Source organism: Apium graveolens, chromosome 5 (genome assembly GCF_009905375.1).
Source record: "Apium graveolens cultivar Ventura chromosome 5, ASM990537v1, whole genome shotgun sequence".
Classification (NCBI taxonomy): domain Eukaryota; kingdom Viridiplantae; phylum Streptophyta; class Magnoliopsida; order Apiales; family Apiaceae; genus Apium; species Apium graveolens.
The window spans coordinates 275802211-275810968 of record NC_133651.1 but is presented as its reverse complement, the minus strand read 5'-3'; the positions used below and the strand labels follow the sequence as shown (position 1 = coordinate 275810968).

At 40.1% G+C, this 8758-nt stretch overlaps 1 non-coding gene across 1 annotated transcript; it reads right to left on the bottom strand.

Moving 5' to 3' along the window:
• Positions 1 to 7723: 7723 nt before the first annotated feature.
• Positions 7724 to 7830, bottom strand: LOC141663134 (small nucleolar RNA R71). Its single transcript, XR_012551218.1, has one exon. It is a non-coding gene; the product is annotated as a small nucleolar RNA R71 (small nucleolar RNA).
• Positions 7831 to 8758: the final 928 nt, after the last annotated feature.

The window sequence follows — 8758 nt, the reverse complement described above, 5'->3', positions numbered from 1 at the left end:
CAAAACCTGGGGGATCCAGCTCTGTGGTGCATTTTACATTCGCAACGTGGTTGCTGTTTTGAGAAAACAAATGAATTGATTACTTACCCAACGTTCGGGAAGTAAGTCCATCTAATTGAGTCGGCATAAGCAACAGGCCGAGGTACGGTCTATCAAAGTGTAAGTGGCTGGGTGGCAGTTCATCAATGCGTAAGAGGCCGGGAGGCGGTCCAGCATAAGGTCCTTATGTGGCCAGGGTGATGACCGGTGGGGGATTCATCCATCTACTAGTAGAAAAGGTTACTTATTGGTATCTTTGCCTGATCAGCAAGATATCAGGTTTATGCCAAAATTTCTTTTCTTTCCAAATTCATTGGATATTGCAACTCTGTTCATACTTTACATGACAGAGGTTTTCAGGAAATGTATGAGAGATATATATAGGTGTATATATATATCGGGACTTAATGAAGTATCTCGTAGCTTCATTTCATTCAATAATATTTCAAAGATTGAATCTATTCAAGTATTATCTTGTAGTCTCATCTATGTGATGAACTTTTGAACTAATTATAACTTGAACGGTGGTAGTTCAAGTAGTATTTGGAAAAGATATAAGTATATTTAAGTATCTTATAACTTCATCTTTTAAACTTATATCTAGTAAATGATTATCTTATGCATGATAAAGATTTTCAGAAAAACGTTGAGACAAGGTTAGATATATGAGATCACCTTGCAACGGTATTTTTATACAGTTATACACTGGAACTCTGTGTGTATTAGGCATGGAAGAGGACTTCCAATATTTTGAAAAGTATATATATATATACTGAATATTTTGCGACTTCATCGCATTAAGATATCAACTTGGTTCATTTCTTCTTAACCAAGACTTTCTTGAGTACTATGAGAATGCTCATATATTGTAAGTTATTATAAATATTATTTTGGTGGGCTTGCTGCTCACCCTTGCTTTCTTCTTTCATCACAACATCAGATAGGCAAGATGAATAGGACCAAGCTCCCAATTCGCGAGCGGATAGGAAACGTTCCGCAGTTTCCTATAGGCGTTGATGTCGCTGTAGCTGAGGTAGGAACTACCAATAGGCTAGGCTTTCAACTTTTGATGTATCAGATTATGTATATTTATGAATTGTAATAATGGCAAAGAAAATGTAAATTTATTCAGAAAACCTTTTAAGGTGTATTGGCAGATAATTGTGGAATAAAATGACTTGTGATTATTTTTGGATGTTCATCTCTGAGACTATAACGTGTGGTGTGTGTGTTTATTGTGGGGTCACAGTATAGAGTAGTTGATTAATTATTAAGATTGGGTGTTATTAAGGGAAATGGAACTCGTGACAACCCGGATCCCCGACCCCAGATTTGGGGGTGTTACATTGTAATTGTGAAGAAGGCCAATAGAAAATGGAGGATGTGTATGGACTTCACTGATTTGAATGACGCGTGTCATAAGGATTGTTTCCCGTTGCCAAGGATAGATAATTTGATAGATGCCACTGATGGACAGGAGATGTTGAGTTTCATTGATGGATTTAGTGGATACAATCAGATCAAGATACACAAGTACGACATCCCAAAGGTATCATTCATCACTGACTTTGGTGTTTATTGTTATCTTGTTTTGGCATTTGGTCTCAAGAATGGAGGAGCCACCTATCAAAGGTTGGTAAATAAAATTTTCAAGGATCTTATTGGTAAAACCATGGAAGTTTATATTGATGACATGTTAGTCAAGACACCAATTCAAGCCGTTATGAGACGCTCTAAGTGGTATAAAATGCCACTTATCACCCTGCTCCACTTGAATTTGTTTTTGATGCCGCATCAAAATAGAGAACCCAATATTCTTTTTCCTTAATGTCATTTTCTTTTTCTCCTTTATTGCCTTCTGTGTTTTGAGGCAAATTATCTTCCTGCCCCCCCACTTCTTGGTTGGGTATGGTACATTCCACCACGAAGTCAGCCAATTCCTGGGCTTTTATTGCCGTTCGTGGCTTGTACTTCATGTCAAATTCTCCCAATTCTATTGCCCACTTAATCAGCCTCCCACCAGCTTTGGGACTATGAATAATATTTCTCAAGGGATGATTTGTTAGAACTTCAATTTTATGAGCCTGGAAATAAGGGCGCACTTTCCTTGAGGCCATTACCAAAGCTAAAGCAAACTTCTCAATAGTCGAGTAATTCAACTCAGCTCCATGCAGAATCTTGCTAACATAGTATATGGGTTTCTATACTGTAAGTTCCTCCTTAACCAATACAACGCTTAAGGCATTTTCTGAAACCGCCAAGTACAAGTATAAAGTTTCATTTAGAGCTGGCTTGGCCAACAATGGGGCCTGAGCCATATATTTCTTTAATTCTTCAAATGTCTTTTGGCTTTCCTCAGTCCATAAGAAATATTTCACTTTCTTCAAGGATTTGAAGAATGAAAGGCACTTGTCTCCAGATTTGGAGATGAAACGTCCTAGAGCTGCAACTCTTCCGGTGAGTTTCTGAACGTCCTTTATGGAACATGGTGATTCCTTGTCTAGAATAAGCTTTATTTTATCTGGATTGGCCTCGATTCCTCTCTTAGAGACCATCATTCCCAGAAACTTTCCAGACCCCACTCCGAAAGCACACTTTGCAGGATTTAGCATCATTTTGTGATATCTCAAGACCTCAAAAGCTTCCCTCAAATGGGTTATGTGGTCATCCCTTAATAAACTCTTGTATAACATGTCATCAACATAAACTTCCATAGTTTTTCCTGTAAGGCCTTTGAAAATTTTATTCACCAACCTTTGATAGGTGGCTCCTGCATTCTTGTGACCAAACAACATAACATGATAACAAAAAACACCAAAGTCAGTAATGAATGATACCTTTGGGATGTAATCATTGTGCATCTTGATCTGATTGTATCCACTGAATCCATCCATGAAGCTCAGCATCTCATGACCAGTAGTAGCATCTATCAACATATCTATCTTTGGCAATGGGAAACAGTCCTTAGGGCACGCGTCATTCAGATCGGTAAAATCCACACACATCCTCCATTTTCTATTAGCCTTCTTAACATCACAGGGTTAGCTAACCATTCTGCAAATTGTATCTCATCAATAAAACCAGCCTCTAAGAGCTTTTCTACCTCTTGTTTAATAGCTTCTTGCCTCTTTGTAGCAAAGCTTCTTTTCTTGTCCTTCACAATCATTCGATTTGGTTCAATATTCAGCTTGTGAGTGATTAGTTCCGGGTCTATGCCTGGCATATCAGCTGCCGAGCATGCAAACACATCATTGTTTTCTTGCAATAATTTTACCAACTTACCTCTAAGGGGCTCCTCTAGTGTTGCTCCAATGAAAGTCACTTTCTCAGGATCCTCGGGAGCCAAAGGAATCGGAACCAAGTCTTCTGCTGGCTTCCCTCTTTTCTCATCATTCTCACGGATATTCAGATCTTCAATAGGAAAAACCTTCCCCCCAATTCCATCTTGCCCTAAGAGAGGCCACATAACAACTCCTTCCCATCTTCTGATCTCCTCTCTCTTCTCCAATCCCATTCCGGGTGAGAAACTTCATCACTGAATGGTAGGAGGAAGGGACTGCCTTGAAGGCATGTATTCCTGTTCTTTCTATGATTCCGTTGTAAATTGAACTAGCTTTCACCACCACAAAGTCCAACATTTGTGTTGCTTGTCTTGGTTCCTGACCTATGGTCGTTGGCAACTTAATTATCCCTTCCATGGGGCACTCCACTCCGACGAATCCATATATCGGCATATTGGTCGGGATTAATTGAGAATCATTATAACCCATCCTTAAAAAGGTATCATGGAGTAATATGTCCACCGAGGGACCGTTATCTACAAGGTCCCTCTTCACCGGGTTGTTCCCTATTATCGGTGTTATGACCAACGGTTCATCATGAGGAAACTTCACACCCTTCAAGTCAGAATCATCAAATGCCATTGTCACTCCTGTCCTAGCCCTCTTCGGGGCTTCTTTAATAATATGCATAACTTCTCTCGTTTATTCTTTCCTTGAGTTCTTGGATAATCCAGCAGCAGTTGGTCCTCCAAAGATTGTATTTATCACAGGCCCCCTAGGTTGGGGATTTCTCCCCTGATCATCTTGGTCCCTCCTATGATCATCAAAGTTCTTTCTCCCATTGTTATTCCTATCTCCTCCATCTCTAGTGTACTTGCTCAGCCTTCCTTTTTGAATGAGGAACTCTATTTCATCATTCAATTATCTACACTCATCGATGTCATAACCAACATCCTTGTGAAATCTGCAATATTTACTCTTATCTAGCTTGGTAGGATCAGCCTTCAGGAGTTTAGGCCAATGAATATCTCTATCTTTCTCAATTTCCATCAAGATCTGGCTTCTAAGAGCATTCAACTTAGCATATTCAGTGAACTTTTGCCCAGGTCCTCCCTTCTTCGGGGTCAAATCAGTGTTTTGCTCAGTTCTAGGATACTTGTCCTTAGAAATATATTCCAGATCAGTCTTTCGCTTCTTGCCACCAGCGGGCTCGTTATTCACTACTGTCTTCCTCATGCTCTCCTCCACTTTGATGTATTTCATGACCCTATCTTGGAGCTGTAACATACTTTTAGGGGGCGCTTGGCCAATGACATCTTGAAGAACTCGTCCCTAGTTCCCTGTTGCAGTGCTATTATAGCTACCTTGTCGTCAAGGTCTAGGACTTTTAAAGCTTCCTTTGTGAAATGATTCAGATAGTCTCTCAAGGACTCCTTCGCTCCCTGCACAATGCTCATGAGGGATGCTGAACTTTTCTCATGCACTCTCCCGCTGATAAATTATTTAATAAAAGCCTGACTTAGTTCTATGAAGGACCCAATAGATATCGGGGCAAACGGCTATACCATCTTTGAGCCATTCCCGACAAGGTTTGAGGAAAGGCTCGACACTTAATAGCGTCGTTCACGGGCTGCAACAATAGTGCATTAGAGAATGTCCTGACATGATTAGCGGGATCCCCAGTGCCATTATAAACTTTGATGGTGGGAATCTTAAACTTCCTTGAGATATGGGCGTTTATGATTTCTTCAGTGAATGGTGGAGTAGGATCATCAGAATCTCTAAGGGGAAGAAGATTGTTTGGATCAGCCCTTGGGATTCCAGTCCTTCTCTGTAGTGGACCATTCAGGTCTATGATTGGAGGAGGATTTCTCCCCTTGGAGGTAGTAGGGGTATGGAGGTCTGGTGTGCCTCCAAGTCGCGCTTCAGCCTTTGGATCTTAGCCTCATGAGCCTTGATTCTCTCCTGCACTTCTTGGGGATTCATCCCTCGGGTGCTCCTAGGGCACTGGTTACCATCATCCATTGGCTCTTTACCAGCACGCCTCCTTCTTGGGGCCACATCATCATCCGAAGATTTGGAGTCTCTCTCAGTGTAAGGACCAGAGAATTCTTGATACTCTGGGATAGGAGCCAAACCACGTATATATTGGGGCGTCTGCCCTTGTGCTTCACTCCGATTAGCATGTCCACTCCCTCCAACCTCGGGGTTAAAGGGCATCCCACAAGGAGGGTTAGTGGTCACAACATTTGAATACTCATACCCAACGGGTCGAGAATTCAAAGGAGTATGTATTGAGTGGCATTTATAACACTTTATAATGCTCTATTAAGCTTTCAATTGATGCGTTTATACTCAAGTTATTAAGTGTTTTAACATGTTTTCGAGTGTTTTTGCATTTCAGGAATTATCTAGGTAATCAGATGAATTAGCATTGTTTTGGTGCTAATTTGATGTCAAGGTGGTGTTGGAATAAAAGCTCGTTGAAAGCCGGCTCAAATCTGCAAGAAAAATGAAGAAGTCAAGTTCTGGCAGAAGCCCAGTGCGCCCGCGCTGATCAAGCGCGCGGCCGCGCCCAAAATACAAAAAGCCAGCGCGCCCACGCTGATCAAGCGTGCGGTCGCGCTGTGTCAGGATGGCAGAATCCTGATTCTACTTGGTTTCTGAGAGAAAGAATTCTACACTGCATGGGGCTGCTATATAAGCAACTTTAGGTCATTTTTAATAATATAAAAGCCAGAGACATATCATGGAGAGCCGTAAGAAGACTGTATAAGCACGATTCAACGAAGATGAAGAAGATCTTGTTTTTACTTGTGAATCTTTGTTCTAAGTTGTAACTTGGATGCTAGTTTTCTTATTTATGAATCTTAATCTTGTTTTGTACTTGGTTTTATTTATACGTTACAATGACTACGTTTGTTATACCATGTTTTCATCGGAACCCATGTTGATGATGAGTCCGATTATGGGCTAATCATTATTGTGGGGTTCTTGCGGATTTATTTATGGATTTCTTTTGGTAAATTATTTTGATGCCATAGTGTGTGGTGATTGTATGATAACCTAGTATTGGTTGTGCGTATTCGTCTTATGAGCGTCGCGAACTTAAAAGATAGTGTGTTAATTCTTAATGAAGCAAAAGTGAATTTAAAGATTTAGAATTTGCCATGCTAGCATAGGTTCATGTATTTGTTATGCATTATTCGTAGGTAATTTTAACCATCTTATTTGTCCTATGTAATCAAGATAGATAACTTGTGCTTAAACGTTATGTTGTCAAATTCTATAGACATATAGGGTCTCAATATAATTGGTGTATATTTAGCTTCTATCTCTTTTGTGGATGTCTGGTAGTATGCTACTTGTGCAACGAAAGTTGGCGTTTATCAGTTTCGTGTTGTCAAATTAGTGTCATCACCATTGCATGCTAAGGTTGAGAACAATAAGGCTATTGAATGAAGTATTTAATGAAGTTAGAATCCCATGTTTGTCATATATATTAATTCAACCAATTTTATTCTCTTAGTTATAATTGTTAGTTTAATTCTTAGTTATAAACAACCTCTATTTATTATCATCTTAGCATTGAATAATAACCATACATTGTTGCTTAAGTTCATGAATTAATTAGTTAACCAAGCCAATCTTTGTTGAAACGAACTAGAAAAGATTCTATACTACTTGCGAACTCGTATACTTGCGTGTATTATTAGCGCGTGTTTAGCATCTAACAAGTTTTTGGCTCCGCTGCCGGGGACTACAGTGTTAATTTATAGTTTATGTGCTTTCCATCAGTGGTCGTTAAAGTTCATTGACTCGAGCATTGTTACTTATTTATTTCCTTGCATTGTTCAGGTACTCTAGCGAGGGTGTATGCATACGCGTTCGCGTACTCGTAAGAGAACTCTGGATAAAGCCGAGGAAGAATTTGTGGTGGTTCGAAGGGAAATTTTTGAAGAAGAAAAGAAGGTAGAAAAAGAAGAGAAAGTCGAGGAACCAGCTTTAGTAGAGATGGATGATCAAGCAGAAAATCCTAAGGCTTTGATGGACTATTCTCAGCCTAAGATTAATGACATTTAGTCAAGCATCATCAGGCCAGCCATCAGAGCTAATACTTTTGAGATCATGTCAAGCATGATTTAGATGATAAAGAACTCAGTTTAGTTTGGGGGTTCTCCTATCGAAGACCCCAACATGCACATCAGGGATTTCATCGAGACCTACGACACTTTCAAATTCAATGATGTGACTGAAGATGCTATCAAGCTGCGACTTTCCCATTCACTATGAGGGACAAAGCTAAGTGCTGGTTACATTCTCTACCAGCAGGGTATATCACCACTTGGGAAGATCTTGCTCAAAACTTTCTCACTAAATTCTTCCATATGGCGAAGACTGCTGCAATCAGGAATGCTCTTACTCGGTTGGCTCAGCAGACTGAGGAATCTCTGTATGAGGCTTGGGATCGATATAAGGAGATGTTAAGGAAGTGCCCACACCATGGCATGCCTGATTGGATGATTATTAACTGTTTCTACAATGGATTGGGTGTTACTTCTAGACCCATCCTTGATGTAACATTAGGAGGAGCCTTGTGGGCTAAAAGCTACGATGAAGCTTATGAACTTATTGAACTGATGGTTGCTAATGAGTACCAGAATCCTTCCCAAATACTAACTCATGAAAAGGTAGCAGGAATTCTGGAGTTGGATGCAGCAAGTGCTATAGCTGCCCAACTTAAGGCTCTGACGATGAAGGTGGACACTTTGGCTAATTATAGAGTTAATCAAATCGTTAGTGTCTGTGAGCTTTGCGATGGTGCCCATGAGATAGATCAGTGTGCAATTTCTATTGAATCAACTCAGTTCGTGAGCAACTTTTAGCGCTCACAGCAACCTGTGCCAGCCACGTATCATCCTAACTGTAACACCCCCAAATCCGGGGTCGGGGATTCGGGTTGTCACGAGTTCCATTTCCCTTATCAATACTTAATCTTAACAGTCGACCAACTACTGAGTACTGTGACCCCACAATACACACACACACACACACCACAAGTTATAGTCTCAGAGATGAATACCAAAAATAACACAAGTCATTTTATTCCACAATTATAAGTCATTACACCTCAAAAGGGTTTCTGAATAAATTTACATATTCTTTGCCATTATTACAATTCATAATATACATAAGTCTGGTACATCAATAGTTGAAAACCTAGCCTATTGGTAGTTCATACCTCAGCTACGGCGGCATCAACGCCTACAGGAAACTGCGGAATGTTTCCTATCCGCCCGCGAATTGGGAGCTTGATCCTGTTCATCCTATCTATCTGTTATTGTGTGATGAAAGAAAAAAGCAAGGGTGAGCAACAAGCCCACCAAAATAATATGTATAATGATTAACAATATATGAGCATTCTCATAGTACTCAAG